This window comes from Taudactylus pleione, unplaced genomic scaffold, assembly GCF_031769625.1.
Source record: "Taudactylus pleione unplaced genomic scaffold, aTauple2 ptg001907l, whole genome shotgun sequence".
NCBI classification, from domain to species: domain Eukaryota; kingdom Metazoa; phylum Chordata; class Amphibia; order Anura; family Myobatrachidae; genus Taudactylus; species Taudactylus pleione.
Genome location: NW_028286304.1, coordinates 685001 through 692679, shown reverse-complemented (window position 1 = coordinate 692679; position 7679 = coordinate 685001). Strand labels below are relative to the sequence as shown.

General features: G+C 62.6%; 1 long non-coding RNA gene across 1 annotated transcript in view; it reads right to left on the bottom strand.

The window, feature by feature from the left end:
* Positions 1–3266: 3266 nt before the first annotated feature.
* The window catches only part of LOC148436216 (uncharacterized), a 6490-nt gene continuing 2077 nt past the window's right edge, over positions 3267–7679 (bottom strand). The window contains exons 2-3 of the long non-coding RNA XR_015876494.1: positions 5045–5155; positions 3267–3418 (exon numbers count right to left, since the gene is read on the bottom strand). This is a non-coding gene — a long non-coding RNA (uncharacterized LOC148436216). The remainder of the gene's footprint in view (positions 3419–5044; positions 5156–7679) is intronic.

The window sequence follows — 7679 nt, the reverse complement described above, 5'->3', positions numbered from 1 at the left end:
CTGGGCAGGCGTCCGGGGGGGGGGGGGGGGGGGGGGTTGGGTTGGTTTGGGCAGAGAGGCACACTGGGCAGGCGTCCGGGGGGGGAGAGAGACACACTGGGCAGGTGTCCGGGGGGGGGGGCGGGGGTTGGTGGGGCAGAGAGACACACTGGGCAGGCGTCCGGGGGGGGGGGGGGGGGGAGAGAGACACACTGGGCAGGCGTCCGGGGGGGGGAGAGAGACACACTGGGCAGGCGTCCGGGGGGGGGGGGGGGAGAGAGACACACTGGGCAGGCGTCCGGGGGGGGGGGGGGGGGGGAGAGAGACACACTGGGCAGGCGTCCGGGGGGGGGGGGGGGGGAGAGACACACTGGGCAGGCGTCCGGGGGGGGGGGGAGAGAGACACACTGGGCAGGCGTCCGGGGGGGGGGGAGAGAGACACACTGGGCAGGCGTCCGGGGGGGGGAGAGACGCACACTGGGCAGGCGTCCGGGGGGGGAGAGAGACACACTGGGCAGGCGTCCGGGGGGGAGAGAGACACACTGGGCAGGCGTCCGGGGGGGGAGAGAGACACACTGGGCAGGTGTCCGGGGGGGGGGCGGGGGTTGGTGGGGCAGAGAGACACACTGGGCAGGCGTCCGGGGGGGGGGGGGGGGTTGGGTTGGTTTGGGCAGAGAGGCACACTGGGCAGGCGTCCGGGGGGGGGGGAGAGAGACACACTGGGCAGGCGTCCGGGGGGGGAGAGAGACACACTGGGCAGGCGTCCGGGGGGGGGGGGGGGGGTTGGGTTGGTTTGGGCAGAGAGGCACACTGGGCAGGCGTCCGGGGGGGGGGGAGAGAGACACACTGGGCAGGCGTCCGGGGGGGGAGAGAGACACACTGGGCAGGCGTCCGGAGGGGGAGAGAGACACACTGGGCAGGCGTCCGGGGGGGGGGGGGGTTGGGGCAGAGAGACACACTGGGCAGGCGTCCGGGCGGGGGGGGGCTTGGGGGGGGTATAGAGAGACACACTGGACAGGCGTCCGGGAGGGGAGAGAGACACACTGGGCAGGCGTCCGGGGGGGGGGGAGAGAGACACACTGGGCAGGCGTCCGGGGGGGGAAAGAGACACACTGGGCAGGCGTCCGGGGGGGTGGGGGGGAGAGAGACACACTGGGCAGGCGTCCGGGGGGGGGGGGGGGGGGGGGGGGAGAGACACACTGGGCAGGCGTCTGGGGGGGGGGGGGGGTTAAGAGAGACACACTGGGCAGGCGTCCGGGGGGGGGGTGGGGGCTTAGGAGAGAGACACACTGGGCAGGCGTCCGGGGGGGGGGGGGGGGGGGGGGGGGAGAGACACACTGGGCAGGCGTCCGGGGTGGGGGGGGGGAGAGAGACACACTGGGCAGGCGTCCGGGGGGGGGGGAGAGAGACACACTGGGCAGGCGTCCGGGGGGGGGGGGGGGGGGAGAGAGACACACTGGGCAGGCGTCCGGGGGGGGGGGGGGGGGGGGGAGAGACACACTGTGCAGGCGTCGGAGAGAGAGACACACTGGGCAGGCGTCCGGGGGGGGGGGCGGGGGTTGGTGGGGCAGAGAGACACACTGGGCAGGCGTCCGGGGGGGGGGGGGGGGGTTTGGGCAGAGAGACACACTGGGCAGGCGTCCGGGGGGGGGGGGGGGGGGGGAGAGAGACACACTGGGCAGGCGTCCGGGGGGGGAGAGAGACACACTGGGCAGGCATCCGGGGGGGGGGGGGGGGGAGAGAGACACTGGACAGGCATCCGGGGGGGGGGGGGGGGAGAGAGACGCATCCGGGGGGGGGGGGGGGAGAGAGACACTGGACAGGCATCCGGGGGGGGGGGGGAGAGAGACACTGGACAGGCGTCCGGGGGGGGGGGGGGGGAGAGAGACACTGGACAGGCGTCCGGGGGGGGGGGGGGAGAGAGACACTGGACAGGCGTCCGGGGGGGGGGGGAGAGACGACACTGGACAGGCGTCCGGGGGGGGGGGGGAAGAGAGACACTGGACAGGCGTCCGGGGGGGGGGGGAGAGAGACACTGGACAGGCGTCCGGGGGGGGGGGGGAGAGAGACACTGGACAGGCGTCCGGGGGGGGGGGGGGGGAGAGAGACACTGGACAGGCGTCCGGGGGGGGGGGGGGGGAGAGAGACACTGGACAGGCGTCCGGGGGGGGGAGAGGACACTGAAGGCCGGGGAGAGACACTGGACAGGCGTCCGGGGGGGAAGAGAGACACTGGACAGGCGTCCGGGGGGGGGGGGAGAGAGACACTGGACAGGCGTCCGGGGGGGGGGGGGAGAGAGACACTGGGCAGGCGTCCGGGGGGGGGGGAGAGAGACACACTGGGCAGGCGTCCGGGGGGGGGGGGGGGGGAGAGAGACACACTGGGCAGGCGTCCGGGGGGGGGGGGGGGGGGGAGAGACACACTGTGCAGGCGTCGGAGAGAGAGACACACTGGGCAGGCGTCCGGGGGGGGGGGCGGGGGTTGGTGGGGCAGAGAGACACACTGGGCAGGCGTCCGGGGGGGGGGGGGGGGTTTGGGCAGAGAGACACACTGGGCAGGCGTCCGGGGGGGGGGGGGGGGGGGAGAGAGACACACTGGGCAGGCGTCCGGGGGGGGAGAGAGACACACTGGGCAGGCATCCGGGGGGGGGGGGGGGGAGAGAGACACTGGACAGGCATCCGGGGGGGGGGGGGGGAGAGAGACGCATCCGGGGGGGGGGGGGGGAGAGAGACACTGGACAGGCATCCGGGGGGGGGGGGGAGAGAGACACTGGACAGGCGTCCGGGGGGGGGGGGGGGAGAGAGACACTGGACAGGCGTCCGGGGGGGGGGGGGGAGAGAGACACTGGACAGGCGTCCGGGGGGGGGGGGGAGAGAGACACTGGACAGGCGTCCGGGGGGGGGGGGGGAAGAGAGACACTGGACAGGCGTCCGGGGGGGGGGGGAGAGAGACACTGGACAGGCGTCCGGGGGGGGGGGGGGAGAGAGACACTGGACAGGCGTCCGGGGGGGGGGGGGGGAGAGAGACACTGGACAGGCGTCCGGGGGGGGGGGGGGGAGAGAGACACTGGACAGGCGTCCGGGGGGGGGGGAAGAGAGACACTGGACAGGCGTCCGGGGGGGGGAGAGAGACACTGGACAGCGTGGGCAGGCGTCCGGGGGGGGAGAGAGACACTGGACAGCGTGGGCAGGCGTCCATGGAGAGACACTGGACAGCGTGGGCAGGCGTCCATGGAGAGACACTGGACAGCGTGGGCAGGCGTCCATGGAGAGACACTGGACAGCGTGGGCAGGCGTCCATGGAGAGACACTGGACAGCGTGGGCAGGCGTCCATGGAGAGACACTGGACAGCGTGGGCAGGCGTCAGAGTAAACCTACTCACCAATAGTTGGGTCGTGATCCTCTGGGAAGCGGTGACTTATGAACTGCATGGTCATAGCTGTAAGACACAGGTATCAGCATTACTAGGAGCCCCCTAACCATTCATTTACATAATACCCCTCCACATAGCCCACCCACAGCGCCCCCTCATCATACATTGCAGAAGCAATCACCGGCTTATCCACAATTAGAGGAGCAGTAGTTAGTGTGTTGGGGCACAGCGCATTGGAGGGGGCACATGAGCGGCTGCACAAACGCATTAGGCGCTATGATGTCATACTTCCCATACGCCAATGGCAGTATGAAAATATATATACATAAGGCAAACACCAGTGGGTCTTGAAGGGGAACTAGCTCTCTGATAGGTCACACAAACGCTATTGGATATAGCAGTTATACAGTCTCCGAGTGCTGCCGTCATTTGAATTCTACATTTGGGGTGTTATAGCTTTGTAGTGTGACATCTTGGAAATGCCCAGACCTGCATCAGTAGTAATCTGACATCCCGTGAGTCAGTGTGATCACCGGCTGGGTTGCACATGGTAAGGCAATGTGACTTATCGGAGATGGAACGGGGCATGAGAGCGGGTGCCCGACGGATGGGACATTGCATTTCCAAAGTTGTGCGGACATTCCACATACCTCGATGTACGGCGTCATGTGTGTACCGGGAATACCATGGAAGGCATTACCACCCACCATGGACAGCGCAGTGACCGACCACAGGTGCTTAATGATGGTGACCAGCGGCATCTGGCCAGAACTGTCCGTGGTACTAGACATCGGCTCATATCACATCCACATACAATGCAGGAGGCACCAGACGTATATACAGCCGGTCAGTGCAGTGTTCTCTATCTTCCATGGGATATAGGAGCAGAAGACCCACCACAGTGCCCCTGTTACCACTACCACACCGGGCACAGCACCACACCGGGCACAGCGCCTCTCCTGGGCTTGTGACGTCGCTAATTGGACCCTGGAGTACTGGCAGTATGTGGCGTGGTCCAATGAGTCACGGTTCCATTTGTGTCAGGCTGATGGTAGGGTCCGGGTGTGTCACAGACCCCCTGAGGCCACGGACCCCAGTTGTCAACAAAACACAGTGTAGGCTGGTGATGGTTCCAAAATGGTGTTTGGGGGGGGGGGTGCACGTGGCATGGGTTGTGTCTGCTTGATCATGCCATTGACCAGTAAGGGCTACGTTGCATTGCTTGGTGACCATTTGCAGCCCTTCATGGACTTCATGTTGTACCCTGACAACGATGGCTGATGCCAGAAGGACAATGCACCATGTCATCGCTCCCAAGCACACTGGAGAGTTCCCATGATTGGCGTGGCCACCACATTCACCCACCATGAACCCAATCCAGCATTTATGGGACATGGTGTAGATTTCCATTCGCACCCAAGATCCTGCACCTACAAATATGAGTGAGCTGAGGGAAGCTATGCAGACGGCATGGCCACCATCTCTCCAGAGGTCTTCTGTCCATTTGTGGAATCCATACCACATCACCTGGCACAATACTAGGCACTTATCCCATGGCTCACACACACACTGGTATGGAGACCAGCACGAGACCATAGTTTTGTTGTGTTAGTACAAAGCTCCGGAGTAATGGGACAGATATTCCCTACACTGGTTACTAGAAGATAAGGAGCGCTATAGAGCAATACTCACCACTCTTCCCAACACCGCCGGCTCCCAGCATTACCAGCTTATATTCCCGGGGCTGTACGGATAATGCCGACGCACTGACACGACCAGTAACCGGTTCCATTCCACAGATGCCTGAAATGCAAAACATGGCTTATTATAAACAGGCATTACAGAGAACGCACACAGTGTCCCCACACGCGTAATATACAGCGCCATCATAACATACCGTTCCATAGAGACCATGACATACACCGCACGCGTTATATACAGCGCCATCATACCATACCGTTCCATAGAGACCACGACATCAGTACCTGACATACACCGCACGCGTAATATACAGCGCCATCATACCATACCGTTCCATAGAGACCACGACATCAGTACCTGACATAAACCGCACGCGTAATATACAGCGCCATCATACCATACCATAGAGACCACGACATCAGTACCTGACATACACCGCACGCGTTATATACAGCGCCATCATACCATACCGTTCCATAGAGACCACGACATCAGTACCTGACATACACCGCACGCGTTATATACAGCGCCATCATACCATACCGTTCCATAGAGACCACGACATCAGTACCTGACATACACCGCACGCGTTATATACAGCGCCATCATACCATACCGTTCCATAGAGACCACGACATCAGTACCTGACATACACCGCACGCGTTATATACAGCGCCATCATACCATACCGTTCCATAGAGACCACGACATCAGTACCTGACATACACCGCACGCGTTATATACAGCGCCATCATACCATACCGTTCCATAGAGACCACGACATCAGTACCTGACATACACCGCACGCGTTATATACAGCGCCATCATACCATACCGTTCCATAGAGACCACGACATCAGTACCTGACATACACCGCACGCGTAATATACTCCGCCATCATATCATACCCTACATACACAGCACTGACCCCCTCCCCTACACACACAGCACTGACCCCCTCCCCTACACACACACAGCACTGACCCCCTCCCCTACATACACAGCACTGACCCCCTCCCCTACACACACAGCACTGACCCCCTCCCCTACACACACACAGCACTGACCCCCTCCCCTACATACACACAGCACTGACCCCCTCCCCTACATACACAGCACTGACCCCCTCCCCTACATACACAGCACTGACCCCCTCCCCTACATACACACACACAGCACTGACCCCCTCCCCTACATACACAGCACTGACCCCCTCCCCTACATACACACACACAGCACTGACCCCCTCCCCTACATACACAGCACTGACCCCCTCCCCTACACACACACAGCACTGACCCCCTCCCCTACATACACAGCACTGACCCCCTCCCCTACATACACACACACACACAGCACTGACCCCCTCCCCTACATACACACACACACACACAGCACTGACCCCCTCCCCTACATACACACACACACACAGCACTGACCCCCTCCCCTACATACACACACACACACAGCACTGACCCCCTCCCCTACATACACACACACACAGCACTGACCCCCTCCCCTACATACACACACACACAGCACTGACCCCCTCCCCTACATACACACACACACAGCACTGACCCCCTCCCCTACATACACACACACACAGCACTGACCCCCTCCCCTACATACACACACACACAGCACTGACCCCCTCCCCTACATACACACACACACAGCACTGACCCCCTCCCCTACATACACACACACACAGCACTGACCCCCTCCCCTACATACACACACACACAGCACTGACCCCCTCCCCTACATACACACACACACAGCACTGACCCCCTCCCCTACATACACACACACACAGCACTGACCCCCTCCCCTACATACACACACACACAGCACTGACCCCCTCCCCTACATACACACACACACAGCACTGACCCCCTCCCCTACATACACACACACACAGCACTGACCCCCTCCCCTACATACACACACACACAGCACTGACCCCCTCCCCTACATACACACACACACAGCACTGACCCCCTCCCCTACATACACACACACACAGCACTGACCCCCTCCCCTACATACACACACACACAGCACTGACCCCCTCCCCTACATACACACACACACAGCACTGACCCCCTCCCCTACATACACACACACACAGCACTGACCCCCTCCCCTACATACACACACACACAGCACTGACCCCCTCCCCTACATACACACACACACAGCACTGACCCCCTCCCCTACATACACACACACAGCACTGACCCCCTCCCCTACATACACACACACACAGCACTGACCCCCTCCCCTACATACACACACACAGCACTGACCCCCTCCCCTACATACACACACACAGCACTGACCCCCTCCCCTACATACACACACACAGCACTGACCCCCTCCCCTACATACACACACAGCACTGACCCCCTCCCCTACATACACACACACACAGCACTGACCCCCTCCCCTACATACACACACAGCACTGACCCCCTCCCCTACATACACACACACACAGCACTGACCCCCTCCCCTACATACACACACACACAGCACTGACCCCCTCCCCTACATACACACACACACAGCACTGACCCCCTCCCCTACATACACACACACAGCACTGACCCCCTCCCCTACA